Source organism: Oryctolagus cuniculus, chromosome 17 (assembly GCF_051225735.1).
Source record: "Oryctolagus cuniculus isolate XC-2025 breed Fujian yellow rabbit chromosome 17, ASM5122573v1, whole genome shotgun sequence".
Classification (NCBI taxonomy): domain Eukaryota; kingdom Metazoa; phylum Chordata; class Mammalia; order Lagomorpha; family Leporidae; genus Oryctolagus; species Oryctolagus cuniculus.
This window is the reverse complement of record NC_142883.1, coordinates 64,420,711-64,441,825: the sequence shown is the minus strand read 5'-3', so window position 1 is coordinate 64,441,825 and position 21,115 is coordinate 64,420,711. Positions and strand designations below refer to the sequence as shown.

At 46.1% G+C, this 21,115-nt stretch overlaps 1 long non-coding RNA gene across 1 annotated transcript in view; it reads right to left on the bottom strand.

Annotated features, from left to right (window-relative positions):
- Positions 1-19,510, bottom strand: part of LOC149121300 (uncharacterized) — a 47,237-nt gene extending 27,727 nt beyond the window's left edge. Inside the window, exon 1 of the long non-coding RNA XR_016223729.1 lies at positions 19,352-19,510. This is a non-coding gene — a long non-coding RNA (uncharacterized LOC149121300). The remainder of the gene's footprint in view (positions 1-19,351) is intronic.
- Between the last annotated feature and the right edge of the window lie 1,605 nt (positions 19,511-21,115).

The window sequence follows — 21,115 nt, the reverse complement described above, 5'->3', positions numbered from 1 at the left end:
GGGGAGGGGGAGGGGGAGGGGGAGAGGGAGAGGGTCTTCCCATCACTCCCCAATTGGCCTCAATGCCTGGAGCTGTGCCAGTCTGAAGCCAGGAGAAGAGTTAGGATTTTAACCCAGGGCTGTTAGATTCCAAAGCCTCTGGGACCTGCTGTAGGGCACAGGGATAGAGAAAAAGAACAACCGGGCCGGTGCTGTGGCATAGTAGGCTAAGCCTCCACCTGCGGTGCTGGCATCCCATATGGGTGCAGGTTCTAGTCCCGGCTGCCCCTCTTCCAATCCAGCTCTCTGCTATGGCCTGAGAAAGCAGTAGAAGATGGTCCAAGTGCCTGGGCCTGTGCACCCATGTGAGAGACCCAGAAAAAGCTCCTGACTGCTCACTCCTGGCTTTGGACTGGCCCAGCTCCAGCCTTTACAGCCATTTGGGGAGTGAGCCAGAGGATGGAAGAGCTCTCTTTCTTTCCCTCGCTCTGTCTGTGACTTTGTCAAATAAATAATCTTTAAAAAAAAAAAAAAGAAGAGCCACCAAAGTGGTGACAGCAGTGATGATCACACTGATGGGAAAAGGCGGTGGCTGCTACTGTTCACTGAGCACCAGCTGAGCACCGGCACAGTACTAGGCAGTAGGGTCACAGAAACTACCCCCATGCTGGTCACATTTTATAACTGGGGGAGGGGGATGTTGATTTGAATGTGAATGTTGGATATAAACAGGGAGAAATCACAAATAGAGACTTTTGTACTTGCTGGGCTTCCCGGAGACTGGATGAGGATTCCAGACAGCTGCAGGTTTCTATGTTGGCTTACTTACAGTATTTACAACATGGTACACAATGTGAGGCTTAGATAATGTTTTTACGTAATACAGTCTCAAATTAAATAATTCTTATTAGTCTCAATAATAAAAATAAGCCCATCATATTTTTTAACTTTTATTTAGTAAATATAAGTTTCCAAAGTACAGTTTATGGATTACAATGGCTTTCCCCACCATAATTTCCCTCCCACTCACACCCCTCCCATCTCCCGCTCCCTCTAACATTCCATTCACATCAAGATTCATTTTCAATTATCTTTATATACAGAAGATCAATTTAGTATATATTAAGTAAAGACTTAACCATTTGACATTCTTGTTTATGGCATCAGTAATCTCCCTAGGCTCTAGTCATGAGTTGCCGAGTCTATGGAAGCCTTTTGAGTTCGCCGACTTCGATCTTATTCCGACAGGGTCATAGTCAAACTGGAAGTTCATTCCTCCCTTCAGAGAAAGGTACCTCCTTCTTTGATGGCCCCATTCTTTCCACTGGGATCTTTCATTTAGGTCTTCTTTTTTTTTCCAGAGTGTCTTGGCTTTCCATGCCTAAAATATTCTCATGAAGCCCACCATATTTTAATATAACAGTTTTTTCAATGTCATCAACATTACTTTGCATTTACATATCACTTGATAATCTGAAGAACACATTTGAAGATAATTGGAAGAACACATATGAGGGTATACTCCCTGTATTATTTTTGCTAAAGTTCCTATAATAAAGTAACGTAAAGCATAGACACTGCTTTTCTCACAGATCTCGAGGCCAGAAGTCTGAGATCAAGATGCTGGTAGCCTTTGGTTTCTTCTAAGCACTCTCTCCGCAATTTGGCTATCATATTTCTTTTTTTTTTAACTTTTATTTAATGAATATAAATTTCCAAAGTACAGCTTATGGATTACAATGGCTTCCCCCCCAAAAAGTCCCTCCCACGCGCAACCCTCCCCTTTCCCACTCCCTCTCCCCTTCCATTCACATCAAGATTCATTTTCGAATATCTTAATATACAGAAGATCAGCTTAGTATACATTAAGTAAGGATTTCAGCAGTTTGCTCCCACACAGAAACATAAAGTGAAAAATAATAGATGATTTTTTAAATGATGATGAAATCAGATCAGACCTATTGTCATGTTTAATCCCAGTGAGAGTCAAGTTGGGAATTGATAATTTCTTCTTTTTTTACAGAAGATCAGTTTAGTATACATTAAGTAAAGATTTCAACAGTTTGCACCCCCATAGAAACACAAAGTGAAATATACTGTTTGAGTACTCGTTATAGCATTAAATCTCAATGTAGAGCACATTAAGGACAGAGATCCTACATGAGGAGTAAGTGCACAGTGACTCCTGTTGTTGACTTTACAAATTGACACTCCTGTTTATGGCATCAGTAATCTCCCTATGCACCAGTCATGAGTTTCCAAGGCTATGGAAGCCTTTTGAGTTCTCCGACTCCTATCTTGCTTAGACAAGGTCATAGTCAAAGTGGAGGTTCTCTCCTCCCTTCAGAGAAAGGTACCTCCTTCTTTGAAGACCTGTTCTTTCCACTGGGATCTCACTCACAGAGATCTTTCATTTAGGGTTTTTTTTGTTTTGTTTTGTTTTGTTTTGTTTTGTTTTTTGCCAGAGTGTCTTGGCTTTCCATGCCTGAAATACTCTCATGGGCTTTTCAGCCAGATCCGAATGCCTTTAGGGCTGATTCTGAGACCAGAGTGTTGTTTAGGACATCTGCCATTCTATGAGTCTGCTGTGTATCTCTTTCCCATGTTGGATCACTCTCCCCTTTATTTATTCTATCGGTTAGTATTAGCAGGCACTAGACTTGTTTATTTCTTCCTTTGACTCTTAGTCCTTTCATTATGATCAATTGTGAACTGAAATTGATCACCTGGACTAGTGAGATGGCATTGGTACATGCCACCTTGATGGGATTGAATTGGAGTCCCCTGGTATGTTTCTAACTCTACCATTTGGGGCAAGTCAGCCTGAGCATGTCCCAAATTGTACATCTCTTCCCTCTCTTATTCCCACTCTTATGTTTAACAGGGATCACATTTCAGTTAAATTTCAACACTTAAGAATAACTGTGTATTAATTACAGAATTAAACCAGTCATATTAAGTAGAACAGACAAAAAAACTACTAAGAGGGATAATGTATTAAGTTGTTCATTAACAGTCAGGGCTATGCTGATCAAGTCACCATTTCTCATAGTGTCCATTTCACTTCAACAGGTTTCCTTTTTGGTGTTCAGTCAGTTGTCACCGATCAGGGAGAACGTATGGTATTTGTCCCTTTGGGACTGGCTTATTTCACTCAGCATGATGTGTTCCAGATTCCTCCATTTTGTTGCAGATGACTGGATTTTGTTGTTTCTTACTGCGGTATAGTATTCTAAAGAGTACATATCCCATAATTTCTTTATCCAGTCTACCATTGATGGGCATTTAGGTTGGTTCCAGGTCTTGGCTATTGTGAATTGTGCTGCAATAAACATTAGGGTGCAGACCGCTTTTTTGTTTGCCAACTTAAATTCCTTTGGGTAAATTCCAAGGAGTGGGATGGCTGGGTCGAACGGTAGGGTTATATTCAGGTTTCTGAGGAATCTCCAGACGGACTTCCATAGTGGCTTGACCAGTTTGCATTCCCACCAACAGTGGGTTAGTGTCCCTTTTTCCCCACATCCTTGCCAGCATCTGTTGTTGGTAGATTTCTGTATGTGAGCCATTCTAACCGGGGTGAGGTGAAACCTCATTGTGGTTTTGATTTGCATTTCCCTGATTGCTAGTGACCTTGAACATTTTTTCATGTGCCTGTTCGCCATTTGGATTTCCTCTTTTGAAAGATACCTATTGAGGTCCTTGGCCCATCTCTTAGGTAGGTTGTTTGTTTTGCTTTTGTGGAGTTTCTTGATCTCTTTGTAGATTCTGGTTATTAACCCTTTATCTGTTGCATAGTTTGCAAATATTTTTCCCATTCTGTCGGTTGTCTCTTCACTCTCCTGTTTCTTTTGCAGTACAGAAACTTCTCAATTTGATGCAATCCCAATAGTTGATTTTGGCTTTGACTGCCTGTGCCTCCCGGGTCTTTTCCAGAAACTCTTTGCCTGTGCCAATATATTGAAGGGTTTCTCCAATGTTCTCTAATAACTTGATGGTGTCAGGTCGCAGATTTAGGTCTTTAATCCATGTTGAGTGGATTTTTGTGTAAGGTGTAAGGTAGGGGTCTTGCTTCATGCTTCTGCACGTGGAAATCCAGTTTTCCCAGCGCCATTTATTGATAGACTGTCCTTGCTCCAGGGATTGGTTTTAGATCCTTGATCAAATATAAGTTGGCTGTAGATGTTTGGATTGCTTTCTGGTGTTTCAATTCTATTCCATTGGTCTATCCATCTGTTTCTGTACCGGTACTGTGGGGAACAACTTGGACTAGACTAAGTTACTGGAATTAAGACTTATTCTATGCATCTGCTCTCCCACAATATGGCGCTGGGAGAGGAGCAAACAGCTTTTACACAGCTCCTCCATTTCGACCAGTAACCTGCAGCAGCTGATCTTGCTCCTGATTGGAGGAGAGCAGCGTACTCGGCGTGTGGGTAGCAGAGTTGGGATTGGTGGAAGAGGACTATAAAGGAGGAGAGAGACAACATGCACGAGGAACATCTAAGGGGAACATCCGAATTACATCTGAGCAGCCCCCGAGAGAGCCGGCCGGCGGTGTGCCGCTCCCCCATGGAAGTGGGGAAAGTGGCAGGGGGAACCGCCCTTCCACGGAGGTGGAAGGACGGTAGCCAACCTGGGAAGAACCAGCAGCAAACCCAGGAAGGGCCGAGCAGACAAAAGAACAACGCAGTGTCTAGTGTCGTTCCTCTGTGAAGAGGGGGAGCAACACAGTACCATGCTGTTTTGATTACAACTGCCCTGTAGTATGTCCTGAAATATGGTGTTGTGATGCCTCCGGCTTTGCTTTTGTTGTACAAGATTGCTTTAGCTATTCAAGGTCTCTTTTGCCTCCATATGAATTTCAGCATCATTTTTTTCTAGATCTGAGAAGAATGTCTTTGGTATCCTGATTGGAATTGCATTGAATCTATAAATTGCTTTTGGGAGAATGGACATTTTGATGATGTTGATTCTTCCAATCCATGAGCATGGAAGATTTTTCCATTTTTTGGTATCCTCTTCTGTTTCTTTCTTTAAGATTTTGTAATTCTCATCGTAGAGATCTTTAACATCCTTGGTTAAGTTTATTCCAAGGTATTTGATTGTTTTTGTAGCTATTGTGAATGGGATTGATCTTAGCAGTTCTTTCTCAGCCGTGGCATTGCTTGTGTATACAAAGGCTGTTGATTTTTGTGCATTGATTTTATATCCTGCCACTTTGCCAAACTCCTCTATGAGTTCCAATAGTCTCTTAGTAGAGTTCTTTGGATCCTCTAAGTAAAGAATCATATCGTCTGCAAAGAGGGATAGTTTGACTTCTTCCTTCTCAATTTGTATTCCTTTGATTTCTTTTTCTTGTCTGAAGCTCTGGCTAAAATTTCCAGAACTATGTTAAATAGCAGTGGTGAGAGTGGGCATCCCTGCCTGGTGCCAGATCTCAGTGGAAATGCTTCCAACTTTTCCCCATTCAATAGGATGCTGGCCATGGGTTTTTCATAAATTGCTTTGATTATATTGAGGAATGTTCCTTCTATACCCAATTTGCTTAGAGTTTTCATCATGAAAGGGTGTTGAATTTTATCGAATGCTTTCTCTGCATCTATTGAGATAATCATATGGTTTTTCTTCTGCAGTCTGTTAATGTGGTGTATCATGTTGATTGATTTGCGAATGTTGAAGCATCCCTGCATACCAGGGATAAATCCCACTTGGTCTGGGTGGATGATTTTCCTGATGTGTTGTTGTATTCTATTGGCAAGAATTTTTTTGAGGATTTTTGCGTCTATGTTCATCAGGGATATTGGTCTATAATTTTCTTTCAGTGCTGCATCTTTCTCTGGCTTAGGGATTAAGGTGATGCTGGCTTCATAGAAAGAATTTGGGAGGATTCCCTCTTTTTCGATTGTTCTGAATAGTTTGAGAAGAAATGGGATTAGTTCTTTAAATGTCTGGTAGAATTCAGCAGTGAATCCATCTGGTCCTGGGCTTTTCTTTGTTGGGAGGACCTTTATTACTGTTTCAATTTCTGTTTCAGTTATGGGTCTATTTAGGTTTTCTATGTCTTCATGGTTCAATTTTGGTAGATTGCATGTGTCCAGGAATATCCATTTCTGATAGATTTTCCTGTTTGCTGGCATACAGTCCTTGTAGTAAATTCTGATGATTCTTTTTATTTCTGTGGTGTCTGTTGTTATGGTTCCTGTTTCATCTCTGATTTTATTGATTTGGGTCTTTTCTCTTCTTTTTTTAGTTAGTTGGGCCAATGGGGTGTCAATTTTGTTTATTTTTTCAAAAAACCAGCTTCTCGCTTGGCTGATTTTTTTGTAGTGTTTTTTTGGATTCAATCCTGTTAATTTCTTCTCTGATTTTAATTATTTCTCTTCTCCTACTAGATTTGGGTTTGGTTTGCTGCAGTTTTTCTAGGTCCCTGAGATGCGCTGAAAGCTCATTTATTTGATGCCTTTCCAATTTCTTGATATAGGCACCTATTGCTATAAACTTGCCTCTCAGTACTGCTTTTGCTGTATCCCATAAGTTTTAATATGTTGTGTTGTTATCCTCATTTACTTCCAGAAAGTTTCTGATTTCTCTTTTGATTTCTTGAATGACCCAGTGTTCATTCAGGAGCATGTTGTTCAGTCTCCATTTGTTTGCATACTTTCTAGGGTTTCCGGAGTTGCTAATTTCCAGCTTCATTCCGCTGTGGTCTGAGAAGCTGCATGGTATGATTCTAATTCTTTTAAATTTGCTGAGACTTGCTTTATGGCCTAGTAGGTGATCAATCCTAGAGAAGGTTCCATGCACTGCTGAGAAGAATGTGAAGTCTTTAGATGTAGGATTGAAAGTTCTGTAGATATCTGTTAGATCCATTTAGGCAATAGTGTCGAATAAATCTGCTGTTTCCTTGTTGATCTTCTGTCCAGATGATCTGTCTATTTCTGAGAGTGGAGTATTGAAGTCCCCCAGTACTATTGTATTGGAATCTAAATCTCCCTTTAAGTCCCTTAACATATCTTTTAAATAGACCGGTGCCCTGTAATTAGGTACATATACATTTATAATAGTTACATCTTCCTGTTGAATTGAACCTTTAATCATTATATAGTGTCCCTCTTTGTCTCTCTTAACAGTTTTTGTATTAAAGTTTATTTTGTCTGATATTAATATGGCTACACCTGCTTTTTTGGTTTCTGTTGGCATGGAATATCTTTTTCCAACCTTTCACTTTCAGTCTGCATGCATCTTTGTCAGAGAGATGTGTTTCTTGTAGGCAACAAATAGTTGGGTTGTGTTCTTTGAGCCAATCAGCCAATCGGTGTCTTTTAACTGAAGAATTAAGACCATTAATGTTTAATGTGACTATTGATACGTAGTGACTTTGCCCTGCCATTTTCCCAGAGATATTTTCTAGTATATGCATTGAGCTTCCCATGCTCTTTTACTGGTAGGTTTTCTTCCTTTACCTTCTTTCATATTGATGGCCGTGTTTCTGTGTTTCTGAGTGTAGCACATCTTTAAGTATCTTTTGCAGGGTCGGATGAGTGGCGGCAAAGTCTTTCAATTTCTGTTTGCTATGAAAGGTCTTTATTTCACCTTCATTCACAAATGAGAGCTTGGCAGGATATAATATTCTGGGCTGGCAATTTTTCTCTCTTAGCACCTGTGCTATGTCTCACCATTCCCTCCTAGCCTGTAGTGTTTCTGATGAGAAGTCTGCTGAGAGTCTAATTGGAGATCCTCTGAGAGTAATCTGACGTTTCTCTCTTGCACATTTTAGGATCTTTTCTTTATGTTTCACTGGGGTAAGTTTAATTACCACGTGTCGTGGTGAGGATCTCTTTTGGTCATGTTTATTGGGGGTTCTATGAGCTTCCTGTACTAGGATGTCTCTGTCCTTCTCCAAACCTGGAAAGTTCTCTGCTAGTATCTCACTAAAAAGGCCTTCTAATCCTTTCTCTCTCTCCATGCCTTCAGGAACTCCTAGAACTCGAATGTTGGTTTTTTTAATAGTATCCTGTAGATTCCCAACAATATTTTTTAGATTTCTAATTTCCTCTTCTTTGGTTTGACTGTATGTTTTCCTGTGCTCTGTCTTCTAAGTCCGATATTCTCTCTTCTGCTTCACCCATTCTGTTTTTAAGGCTTTCTAATGTGTTTGTCATTTGATCTATTGAGCTCTTCATTTCATTTTGATTCCTCTTCACTATCACACTTTCCTGTGTTACTAGTTTCTGCGTTTCATTTTGATTCTTCCTTAAAATTTCATTTTCACGAGAGAGATTTTCAATCCTGTCCAATAAGGATTTCTGTAGTTCAAGGATTTGCTTTTGAAAACTTCTAAATGTTCTTATCATAATTTTTTTGAGATCCGGTTCTTGCATTTCTTCTATCTCATCATCTTCATAATCTTGGCTTGGGGTGTTTTGTTTATTTGGAGGCATCATAGTGTCATCGTTGATCTTGTTCCCTTGATTTCTGTGTTTGTTGCTTGGTATAGTTAATTCTTCTGTTGTCACTGTGCTTTTTTTTTTATTTTATACTATGTCTGTGTTAAGTGGACTGCCTGCTGTTGGAGGAGACTTGGAGGCTTGAGATGGGTGTGGCCTGAGAGCTCTGCTTGGTTCTTCCGGGTTATGGGTGTGCAAAGGTGACACCCTCAGGTTATGGATGGTAAATCTCTATTTATTTATTTATTTATTTAATTCAGGAGGTACGTAATACCGCACCGCATGGGCACGGCTGTGCAGAATTGATGGTATTTAGCTTCCGATCTCTGGCTTCTACCCAAAGAGTCTGTGCAGGCTCTGTTTCTCCTCTGGACTCCCACTGGGTTGCCTAGGCTACTGAATTGTAGTGCCTCAGTTCCTTAGCTCTCCCCTTTTGTTATGTAAATCCAGAGTGGGGGCCTGCTCTTTGTCTCTTGCAAACCTTGCAAACTCTTGCAAACTCTTGCAAACTTGCAAACCTTGCAACCTTGCAACCTTTGCAAGGCTGGTGCAGAGAGAAACCCCCCACCTTTTTTCCTTCTCTCCTGTAGTCAGTCTGGTGAACTTTCCCGCTCCCCTCTAGATTCTGACTGCCGTTTCCCCGCCAATATCTCGGGTTACTGAGCTCACCTCCCCTTCCAGCGCCGATGTGTGGACTTGGAGCCCTGGGTGTCCCAACTCTCCCCGCTGGTGTCTGTGTCACATCCACTCCCCTTCCTACACTGGTGCGCAGACCCTGCAGCTCCCGCGGCTCGGCTTCCGTGCGGTGGGCAACCTTGTTCTCCCAGTAGGTCCTCCGAGTCACAGCCACTAGATCCAGAAGAGTTTCCTCTGCAATTTTTTCCTGATCCTTTTGCTGAGGCTACCATAACTCCACTTTTATTAAACTAAATTTTCCCAGACTATCGGTGTGCACCCTCACTATTCCACCATCTTGGCTCCACCCCCTGACTATCGTATTTCTAAACAAAAACTCCCAAGAGTGAGAGTCTGCTTTGCCCAGCTTGTCCTGGATTGCTCAGAGTTTGTATCCTACCCTAGAGCCTGGCCAGCCTGTTGATGACCTGTCTCCCCTGGGGTCAGGTGCACACCTCTGGCTGTAACCTGGAATGGAAAATGGGAACCCGTGACCAGGTGGCACAAAACCTGCCTCTACCTCCACCTTACTGACAGGCAAACTTCAGCTCAGAAGACTAATGCCACTACATGAATGAAATTCTCACGGATTCCTATGAAACCTGCCAGAGAGAAATGAAGCACTTTGAAAAAGATGGTGAAAAGAGGCAGCAGATGACTAGGGAAAAAGGGATACAGAAAAGAAATGCAGTGATTCAGAGGAGGAGATAGGTGGCCAGGGCAGTGTGAGAAAGAGGAACCTCTGCTGGGGAGGGAGCTGACTGGGGCAGAGTCCCTTTACTCATGGGGCTCCTGCACTGAGAAGAAAGACAACCCTCTGAGTCCATGTTGTGTTGGACACGACAGTAGCTCAGCACCAACATGTGGTCAGGCTCTTGGCTGAGTGGAAAGAGATGCAGGTGTGGAAGGATTAAAGTAGCTGGGAAAGAAAGACGTTGTTTTAGCTGCCAGGAGGAAGCAAAGGCACTCTAAACAGAGGACGGCACATGGGCAGAGAAGCATCAAACTGTGTGAGTCTTCTAGAACGTGGAGTGCAAGGAGTAGAAGACAGCTAATGAAGCTGTACATGTGATGGAGAACCTTACCTGGAAAAGCCTGGTCATGAACTTGGCCAAACAAGATGAACTACTGACAGTTTAAGCAGAGAGAAGACGTGACCAAGCTTCAGTCTTACAAGAGTGCTGATAGCCTAGAAATGGAGAGAGCAAGAGATCAACTGGGAGGTCCAGACTCAGCAGCAACCTGGGGGATTGGGTATCTAACAGGTGGGGCAATGCAGCGGGGCTTAGATTCCCCCTTTCAGCTTGTAGGCAGAGAAATAGCTCAAGACACATGAGCACAATGGGAAAACAGGCTCCCCCTTTCTAGTGAGACAGTTTCTACCATCAGACTGTTTCCACTGATGGTGGCCTATGTGCCCTCTGCCTCGCCATGCCTTTAAACATGTAGCACATTCCAGGGCAGGTGTCCTCTATAGAACTCTATCCATGGTAGGCACAGGCAAGCTAAGTCCAGCCTAACGCACCTTTGTCTGAAAACCTGTGAGACTAAGTCTGCTCTTGTATCACTCTGGTTGTACATCTTCCCCCAAAACTCTAACTCCTCCCTGCACAATGTGATGCTAGCATCCTCTTTATGGGACAGGGAGCCAAGGAATTTTATACCTAGGAAAAGCTATGAGTTTTTAGGCACGGCAAGTATTGTGGTAGTGAGAGACTTAGAGACTAGGGCCAAAGTCTCTAACCATGATCTAGGCATCATGAGTTAATACGCCATCTCAGAGGATTGTCTCAAGTCTGTCTGCTTTAACCCTGTGTCAGACAGTTATGGTTTATCTGATGCTCTGTAAGAACAATATAAATTTACCAGATTTTCTCCAAGTCAAGAATTCAGGGGTAGCTCCGGCAGCTCTGGCTCTGGGTCACTCAAAAGGTTCTCAAGCTATTAGCCAGAGCTGCAGGCATCAGAGAGCTTAACTGAGGCTGGTAGATCTACCTCCCAAGTGGCTCACCCACTCATCTTCAGGGGAAGTTGGTGCTGGCTGTTGGAGGGATGCCTCAGTGTCTCCCATTAGGGGGCCTGTTCACATGCTATTTGGTGGCGTGTCCTCACACCATAATGGCTGGCTCCCTTTGGAGGGAGTGGTCTGAGGACAAAGAGACGGATGATACTTTTTATGAACTAGCCTCAGAAGTACAGGGCATTATCCCTGCCAATAGTATGGTCGAGAAGTCAAGGATTCAATCTCTTGAAGAGAGAAGGGTTAAAGAATTTATAAATATATAGTGAAACCTCTTGCACACAGGTTAAAAAAAAATTTCCCCACTATTACTCTCACTCTTTCAGTACTTCACTTCTGACCCCTGCTGGGGGGGGCAGTTCCCACACTAAGCAATTCTGCAATTCTCTGTGAATGCCAAGTGGGCATTCTATAATTCAATTCAATTATGACACAGTTAGTGTCAGGTCGCACAAGCTAAGGGCTTAGTCCCACAAGCTGACCTTACTTCAGGTGCCAATCAAAAATCCAGTTTGCCACCTGTGCTTCTGACTGGGTAGCTGTAAATCCGGATTCCTGTGACATCCCTCTTTGGGCACAATCACTTGCTAGAATCCAGAAAAATAGTTACTTAGTCTTGCCAACTGATCAGAAAGGATGATGTAAGGATGCAAATAAGCAACCAGATGAAGACACACATCCGCGTGGGTCTGGAAGGCTCCCATGGAGTCAGGGTGTTCCACCCTGCCAACACAGGGACGTATGCCTCCACCTGGGGGCTCCCCTATGCCAGCTGTCCTGAGTCAATCTCCAAGACACAGGCACCTACTTTAACAAGGCTCCGTGTGCTCTCTACACTCCTGAGGTGTTATAGGGAAGGCCAGGAGAAAGCAGAGGCCCTCTGGCTACTTCAAGGCTAGAGGTCAGCAGGGAGATGAGGGTGGGGAAGACAGAGCAGGGCGAGGAGGACTGGTGTCTGGCAAAGTCTGGAAGGCACAATGTTAACATTGCTTTGCAGCTTCCCATCCTGGAAGCCAGGGCCTCCCACGTCCAGGGCAACAGGCTCCACTGGCTCTGGCTCCTGACATCCTGGTGGGATTGGGAAGCTGCAGAGTCTTGGAGAACGCAGTAGGGAGCAGCACCCCCATTCAAGAAGAGGAAGACGCCGAGGATGGAACAGAAGCGGAAACAGGGCTTCAAGCTGAAGCTTTAAGTGTTGGTGGGTACTGCTGGAAAGAGGGTTTTGCACCACGCTGTAGCTGTGTGGGCTTGCAGGGTGGAAGGAAATGAAGGGTATGAAATCTCCATGTGGATGAGAGCCACACCCCAAGGAAGGCAGAGCAATAAAAGGCACCTGGGTCCCTGACACATGAGCCAAAACACTAGCCCCGGACATCCTCACCACGTCGTTACTCAAGAGCCCAATAAACTGATTTTTTATTTTAACCTACTGTTGTGTGGGTCTCTGTTGTAGCACCTGAACCTACAACCTCATCAGTGTTAGCTCTGGTCACAGTAACGCTATGTCATACACCATCCCAAAACACAGAGTGGGTTACAATCACCATTCTTTCAGCTCTGTAGGTCGTGGTGATACAGGTAGGAAAAAGCCAGCTGGGTTAGGTTGAACTTGGATGGAAAGTGAAGGCAGGTGGCTACAAGATGGGGAGAAGGGTTTCTAATGAACATTGAGCCTGCATGCTGTTAAAGCAGACTTTGCATAAAGGCCAACTGAAATAAGTGCAGAGAGCAGGCCTTATACAAGCGAAGGGTTGCATTTAACAGACATGCAATTGAGAATCAAAAAAAAGCCTGGAACCTAAAAAATGTTAGGAGAGAAGAGTTTTGAGACTCTAAATGCACAAAACACAGACACCTGGGATTGTAAATGAGCAGAGCTAAGTGGTGAAGCCAGGGACTGCGACCTAACAAGTCCAGGGCTACAATAACAGGGACAGTGTTCAAGATGGGCCCAAAACTCATAAAGTGCTGACCCAAAGGAATTTTGGGGAGGGAGGACACCTGGGCAGATTCTAGCCAAATGGGCAGAGTGAACTAAGCAAGATGGGATCACAGCAAAATGACCATTCAACAGTTTCTTTATTCACCCTGTCCCCGTGTTTTCATACTTCAGCTGCACGAGACAGTCAACCTGGGTGACTGAGGACACCTAGGACATGTGTGCCTGATCATCTCCACAGTTTTGCTCGAGTGCTGTGCTGGCAGGGCTGGCTCTGCTTCTCACACGGGTCTGCCGATCCGCCATGGCGGCTCTGGTCACAGGTATTCACTCTGGGGCCCAGGCTGGCCGAGGCAGCTGCTCCCCGAGAGCAGCTCTTCTCACAGTGAAGGCAGAAGCACACGAGGGCCACAGAAACTCACGCGGCCCCTCCAGCCTAGGCTCAGAACCACTATGTCTTCATTGCTTCTTCATCACATGGGCCACAGCAAGCCACAGTCTTCCCACAATGAGACTACGGCAAGTGTGCGGATCAGGGAGGGGTGAGGAATTGGGGCCAATAAGTGCGTCTACTCCACTGTGATGAACCCTGGTTTGAAGGTTACACGACCTGGGCCCACTCTTCTAGGGGTTGCCTGGAAATGAGTGTAGTAAAAGGCACTGTCCATCCCTCACCCCCAGTTTTCTGTTAGGTCAGGAATCCTGAAAAGGCAGCCTTCCTTCTCCACAAAGCCCCTGTGCCCTTCCCTCAATGCCTAACATCCAGTCTGCCCCCACGGATGACGCAGCAAGATTGCTGAGTGCGTTTTAGATGGTCCCTTTATTCCCCCCCCACTGCACCACTATATGAATCATTAGGAAATATAGTCTAACATCCTAAAGCCCAGCAGCCAGTGCACTAGGTATCCACCCAAAATGCTCTTAAGAGATTGTTCCATTGAAGCTGAGTCTGTAGCCAGAACTGACACCAAATAGTGCATCTACTGCCTCGTGGGGACCTCAAGAAGAAGGAGCTAGGGCCAGCGCTGTGGTGTAGCAGGCTAAGACACCTGCAGTGCCAGCATCCCATGTGGACACAGGTTCAAGCCCCAGCTGCTCCACTTCTGATCCCATTCCCTCCTAATGTACCTGGGAAGGCAGTAGAAGAATGACCCAAGTCCTTGTGCCTCTGCACCCAAGTGGGAGACCCGGAGGAGCTCCTGGCTCCTAGCTCCAGCCTGGTCCAACCCCAGCTGTTGTTGCAGCCATTTGGGGAGTGAACTAGCAGATAGAAAATCTCTCTCACTCTCGCTCACTCTCTCTCTCTCTCTCTCTCTCTCTGCCTTTCAAATAAATACATTAAATCAGGAAGAGGAAGAAGCAGCGGCGGCAGCAGCAACAGCTGGAGATCGGAACAGGTTAGTGAAATTTCTTTCTCTAGAGGCCATTTGGACCTGGGAAATTTTTTTTAAAAGCTTTTTATTTACTTATTTGAGAGGTAGAGTTACAGACAGTGAGAGGGAGAGGAGACAGAAAGAAAGGTCTTTCTTCCGCTGGCTCAGTCCCAAATGGACACAAAGGCCAGAGCTGTGCCAATGCAAAGCCAGGAGCCAGGAGCTTCTTCCAGGTCTCCTGCATGGGTGCAGGGACCCAAGGACGTGGGCCATCTTCTATTGCTTTCCCAGGCCACAGCAGAGAGCCAGATTGGAAGAGGAGCAGCCGGGATTCGAACTGGCATCCATATGGGATGCCAGTGCCACAGAGGATTAACCTACTGCAGCACAGCGCTGGCCCCTGGGACCTGGGAAATTTTAAAGTTTCTCACAAGCAGAAATATCCTAAGAGGCAGGCTATCTCAAGGCCCAAAATTAGCCAGAGATCCACAAGGCTTCAGGACAACTGAGAGGCAGTGAGAGTCACCACCAGCGAGCAGTCACCCCACTGCTGCACAATGCCCCTTGGCCACTCAGCCACAGGTGCTCCACCTTAACTGCCATCTTTCTCGGAAGACCTTGCTCTTTAAAGGAGAACCATTAAAAAAGACCAACTACTGCTGAATTCAGGGCACAGGCCACGTACACTGAATGTATTTTAGGGCAGTGGCTCATGATAAATTGTTTCCCAAGTTCCTCAAAGGTACTGGTTAGTGTCAAGCTCTCTCGGGCCCAGGCTGATAACTATGAAGTGTGGGGAATTTCAGTTGTTGGGAGGTACTTGGTTATGATACATGTGGACTCTTAGGGCTTATTATAAAAGTGATGGCCTATGGCTCTCCAGACTGAGAAAGGATTGCCTTTGTGAATAATAAGAGGATGCAGCAGTTATAAAAAATTAATAGACTGTGACAGTCTGTCTCCTAGATATATAGGTGTGTTAAGTGAACAAAGCCCTATGGTAGTGTGTGGGTAAAGCATGCTACTATCTTAGTTTTCTGTTGCTACAACAAAATACCTAAGACTGGGTGATTTATAAAGAAGCTCGTTTGGCTCATGGTTCTGGACCTGGTTAGTCCAAGACCATGATGCAGACTTCTGCTCAGCATCTGCTGGGGCCCCTCTTACTGCATTAGAACACGACACAGAGCATCACATGCTGGGACACAGCACATATGCTGGCTCAGGTCGCTCTTTCTAAAATGCTGCTAATGCCAATGGGGCTCCCTCTGTCCTGACCTCATCCAATCCTAAGTACCTCCCGCAGCCTCTACCTCCAGACACCATCAACACAGGAGATTTGGAATTCAGGTTTTTTTTTTTCTTATTTGACAGGTAGAGTGAGAGAGAGAGAGAGAGAGAGAGAGAGTGAGAGTGAGAGAGAGAGAGAGAGAGAGAGAGAGAGAAAGGTGCTCCTTCCACTGGTTCTCCCCAAATGGCCACCATGGCCGGGGCCACGTTGATCCAAAGCTAGGAGCCAGGTGCTTCCTCCTGGTCTCCCATGTGGTTGCAGGGCCTAAGCACCTGGGCCATCCTCCACTGCCCTCTCGGGCCACAGCAGAGAGCTGGACTGGAAGAGGAGCAACTGGGACTAGAACCCAGTGCCCATATGGGATGCCAGTGCTGCAGGTGGAGGATTAACCAAGTGAGCCATGGTGCCTGCCCTGGAATTCAGTTTCTAATATGTGAACTTTGTGAGGACACAGTCCAACAGCAACTACTGTGTGCTCTGCATTATCTGTATAGAACTTTAGGATCCATTACAGCAGCCAATAGCCACATATGGCTGTTTAAATGTAAATTTGAAAGTCAAAGCTCCCAAGTCACACTTGGCCATCTTTTTTTTTTTAACTTTTACTTAATTATTTTCTTTTTTCTTTCTTTCTTTTTTTTTTTGACAGGCAGAGTGGACAGTGAGAGAGAAAGGTCTTCCTTTACCGTTGGTTCACCCTCCAATGGCCGCCGCGGGCGGCGCACTGTGCTGATCCAAAGCCAGGAGCCAGGTGCTTCTCCTGGTCTCCCATGCGGGTGCAGGGCACAAGAACCTGAGCCATCCTCCACTGCACTCCTGGGCCACATCAGAGAGCTGGCCTGGAAGAGGGGCAACTGGGACAGAATCTGGCGCCCCGACCGGGACTAGAATACTGGAATACTGGGGCTACTTTATTTATCTTTATTTATAGCTAAGCATTTATACATTGTCTACTACCGTGAGGAAAAAAAATCATAGTGAGGTACAACAATAATTACAAACCTCCACTAGCTTTTCCACACACTGGCACAAGTCTAGTAGAATAATCTGAGGAAGGTTTTCAGTTGACAAAAGCAGTCTTATACAATTCTTTCCTTTCCACTTCATTATACCACTTATCACTTCAGCCCTACGAATTATTCACTTCCTATCCCTACATGAAACAGGATCTAATAATCCATCAGCAATCGCTTCCAATTCATATAAAATTGCATGTCACCCTTACAGTAGAATGTAATATATCCTAGCTCCTCTTATTGTTTTTTTTTTCCTCACCCTAGTCTTATTTTCCCTTGACCTGCTGGGAGACCCTGACAATAATACCCCAGCAAACCCCCGTATACCCTTCCCCATACTAAACCAGAATAGTCGATCCACCTATGCAATCCTATGATCAATCCCAAATAAACTAGGCAGTGCCCTAACCCTAGTAGCCTCAGTCCTATTTCTACCCATTATTTGTATCTTCAACTATCAAAACAATGAAGCACAATATCCTTCCCTCTAAGCCAAGGCTTATTCTAAATTATACTAGCAAAGCTCTTCACACCCAAGTGAATCAGAGGACCCTTCTTTTCAGACAAACAGAAGCCATTATGTAATTCCTCTAGCTAAAGACGGGAGGAAACCAGGACCGACCTGAAACTACACAGGGGTAAGGTTGTCTAGGAAAAGAATACCAGGGTGAATAAATTTCAAATCCTACCATGGGGTCATGTCAACTTCTGGGCTTGAACAAACAAAAGGGACTAAAAAGAAGAGCAAGACGGGATGAAGCCGAATCATGAACATCGGGAGTAGCAGGGAGTTCCTTCTGAGCTGCTACTGAGAGGCAGGGAGACGAAGACCAAGGAACTCCCCGAGCTGCAGCCAGGAAGTCAGCTGACTGACGGAGCTAAGGTGCAGTTTATCACGTGTCTATGAGAGGACTGTGACGACGACGACTCTGGACAGAGATCTGTTGTTTGACTTTTAAAACCAAAAATCACAAACGGAGATTTTTTTTTCCACCAACATTTTAGTAACCATTATGTGAAAACCACTGTGAACAAGACTGGGGAAGAACAATGGTCCCTGTCTGTCGCTCCCCCTCTTCGCGGAGGAACGACACAGGACCCTGTGCTGTTCTTTTGTCTGCTCGGCCCTCCCCGGGTTTGCTGCTGGTTCTTCCCGGGTTGGCTACCGACCCTTCCACCTCCGTGGAAGGGCGGTTCCCCCTGCCACTTTCCCCACTTCCACGGGGGAGTGGCACACCGCCGGCGCCGGCTGGCTCTCTCGGGGGCTGCACAGGTGTTCCTTCAGATAGATGTTCCCCTTAGATGTTCCTGGTGCATGTTGTCTCTCTCCTCCTTTATAGTCCTCTTCCACCAATCCCAACTCTGCTACCCACACGCCGAGTACGCTGCTCTCCTCCAATCAGGAGCAGGTCCTACAGCTTGTCAAGTTGGTGAGAGGCAGCTGTGTAGAAGTTTACTCCTCTCCCAGCGCCATATTGTGGGAGAGCAGATGTATAGAATAAGTCTTAATTCCAGTAACAGTCAAGTCCGAGTTGCTCCCCACACCTGTCCTCTGTCATATTTTCTTGGCCCAAAAAGTACCACGACTAAAACTATTTCAAGATTTCAAAACATATTTTAAAGGAAAAAAATCAGGCTTATGGAGTCAGGCAAAGTCTTTACAATGTTGCAACTGTCTGTAAAAAGATACTATGTAATTTGATTAATTCTTAAAATTTTGGAACTTCCTTAAAAAAATCAGGTTGCTTATTCTATCAATAGAATCCTGACAACCCTGGAAACATGAATGAAATGACAGCATAGAAACTTGAATGAAAGGTCTAAAGATTTTTAGATGACTGTTCTCTTTTATAAAGCCACACTCACAATGAGAGTGAATTCGGAACTGACTCATGCAGTTAGGGGAATGATGCAGATCTGAGACAGAATCCGAGGTCCATGGGTGACTGGCACCCAACCATCCATTTGGGGGTCCCAGTAAAATGTACTGAGTAGGATGACCTTCAGGGAAAGCTTAATTAGCTGCAGATGCCGGAAGAACCCGGAGACCAAGCAACGGCCGCGAGCAGGAACGTCCTGGCTGAGCAAGTGACTAGAACCATTTTCACAACTCTTGTCCACTAAGTACAACCGTAACCCGCCGGAATACCACGGACACACCAAAATAAGAACACTGGCATGTGGTAGGACCCGTAGTACAATGGCAGGGCACCTTGTTCCCACCCACCAACAGGAGGAGGAGACCAACTTGTGGGACCCCCCACCGCCACGAAGGTGCTTCCTCCGGGATCCGCCTGACCACACCAGGCGCCCTCAGCGTCCGTGCCCCGCGGGCACCGCCGGGACCCCGGCCACCAGGGGCCGCGCCGCTCCCTCCTCAGAGGCCGAGGCCACCGGGCGGCGTCTCCGCAGCAGCCCTGCCCGGCCGGGGCTGACCGAGAGGAGCCACGCGGACGCCGGGTCCTCGCTCTCCCTTCCCGGCTCCCGCTCCGGGACGGGTCAGGGCCAACGGCGCCGCTCCGGCCGAGGACACCGGGACTCGCCAGGCCTGAGGAGCCGGCGCCGCGCAGATGCGGGAAAGCTCTCGGCCCGGCCGAACCCGCGCCCTCACCTGGCTCACGGCTGCGCTGCGGGCCCGCCCTTCCCGCCCGCGTCCGCCGCTGCCCCTCGCTCGCCGCCCTGTCCGGGGTCGGGGCTGGGGCTCCGACGGCCCTCGGGCTGTAACTGAAAACAGCACCCGAACCGTCGCCTGAAGTCAAACGGCGGTTGCAACGCTAAGTAGCCTATTTATAGACTCACTATTCAAATGAGGGCTCCAGAGAGGGAGTCAGATTGGATGGAACGAAACAGTACCAACCAATCAGAAAGCAAAGGTTGCGCCTATGTAAATGTGGACCATTGCAAAAGCAACAAATTTGCAATTGCCAAGTTACTGTACCCTAGGTCAACAAAGCACTACAGTGAGCTGTTAGTATGGAGACCAGCCCCAGGAAGCTGCTGTTAGAGAAGAGGACCCTTCATTGTCCATGAAAATTTGTGAGCAGAGGAAATGTCCTTGAGGCGGTCTTATCCTGGTTGCGGGTGGGAGGGCAGGCCTGCTTCCCCTGGTGCACGGATGTGTTGCTCAGGACAGAAATAAGGCAAAAAGTTCCAGAGAGGCGGGGGAAGAGGCCAGAGAAGGACCCAGGAGCAAAGTCCAGAAGCCATAAAGCAAAACCAGGGCGAGCTGTTCCCACGGGTAGCAGTCACTTGGGTGGGGTAGGGCGTAGAGCCGTAAGTGAACACACAAGGGGGCTGCAGTCTGGGTGGGGTTTAGTGTGCAGAAGGTTTTCTGCCAATGTCATGGCACAGCCACATGGGGTTTAACCTCCACATGGCCCTCAGCGCCATCTCCTCCTTCCTGGTCCTGGGGGATCGTGGGAAAGTAGGCAGACTGGATTGCCAGGTAAGGGGAGGAATTGCAGTGCAGACCTAGAGGCTTCTGGCTCACCTGTTCCCACCTAATTTTTCTGTCTTGGCCCCTGTATCACCAGGCCCCATCTCTACCACTGAACTTGGTGGTTTCCAGACCTGTGCCTTTTCTGTTTCCTTTCCCTCTGCGACATGTAATAGTAACCCATCATTAACACTGCATGTGCTGTCTCAGGCACTGTTCCCCAGAGACTCCGCCCTCCACGTGGTAACTCCTTTGCTTTTCATGGAGGACACTATGAAGAAAATGTCACTACTGTTTATGGAAACAAGGGGGCTGGCACTGTAGCATAGTAGGCTAAGTCTCCACCTGCGGCGCTGGCATCCCATATGGGAGCTGGTTGAGTCCCAGCTGTTCCACTTCCCATCCAGCTCTCTGCTATGGCCTGGGAAAGCAGTAGGAAGATGGCCCAAGTCCTAGGGCCCCTGCACCCGCGTGGGAGACCTGGAAGAAGCTCCTGGCTCCTGGCTTCAGAGAAGCCCAGTTCCAGCTGTTGCGGCCATTTGGGGAGTGAACCAGCGGGTGGAAGTCCTCTCTCTCTGTCTCTCTGTCTCTGTCTCTAATGCTGCCTCTCAAATAAATAAATAAATCTTTAAAGAAAACATTCTGGGACTCACTCTGGGTTTAGTGAGTGCTGTGGCTCAAGTTCTGAGAACAAAACAAAAGCTTTCAACTCCCTGGTTCTCCAATGTTCTTTCCTCCTTTATTACCCAAATTCCAATCTCCTGGCAGAGAGAAGTCGCCTAATAAAGTTCTGAGGGGAATTTTTCAGAGGGGGAAAAAAATCCAACAACCTCTGGGCTTTAGAGGGAACTGTTTATTCTGGGGCTGTTTGGGATCAATAACCCACTATTTCAGACCTGCAGAGATCCATGTCCTGACCTGCCACCGTTTCTATTCCGA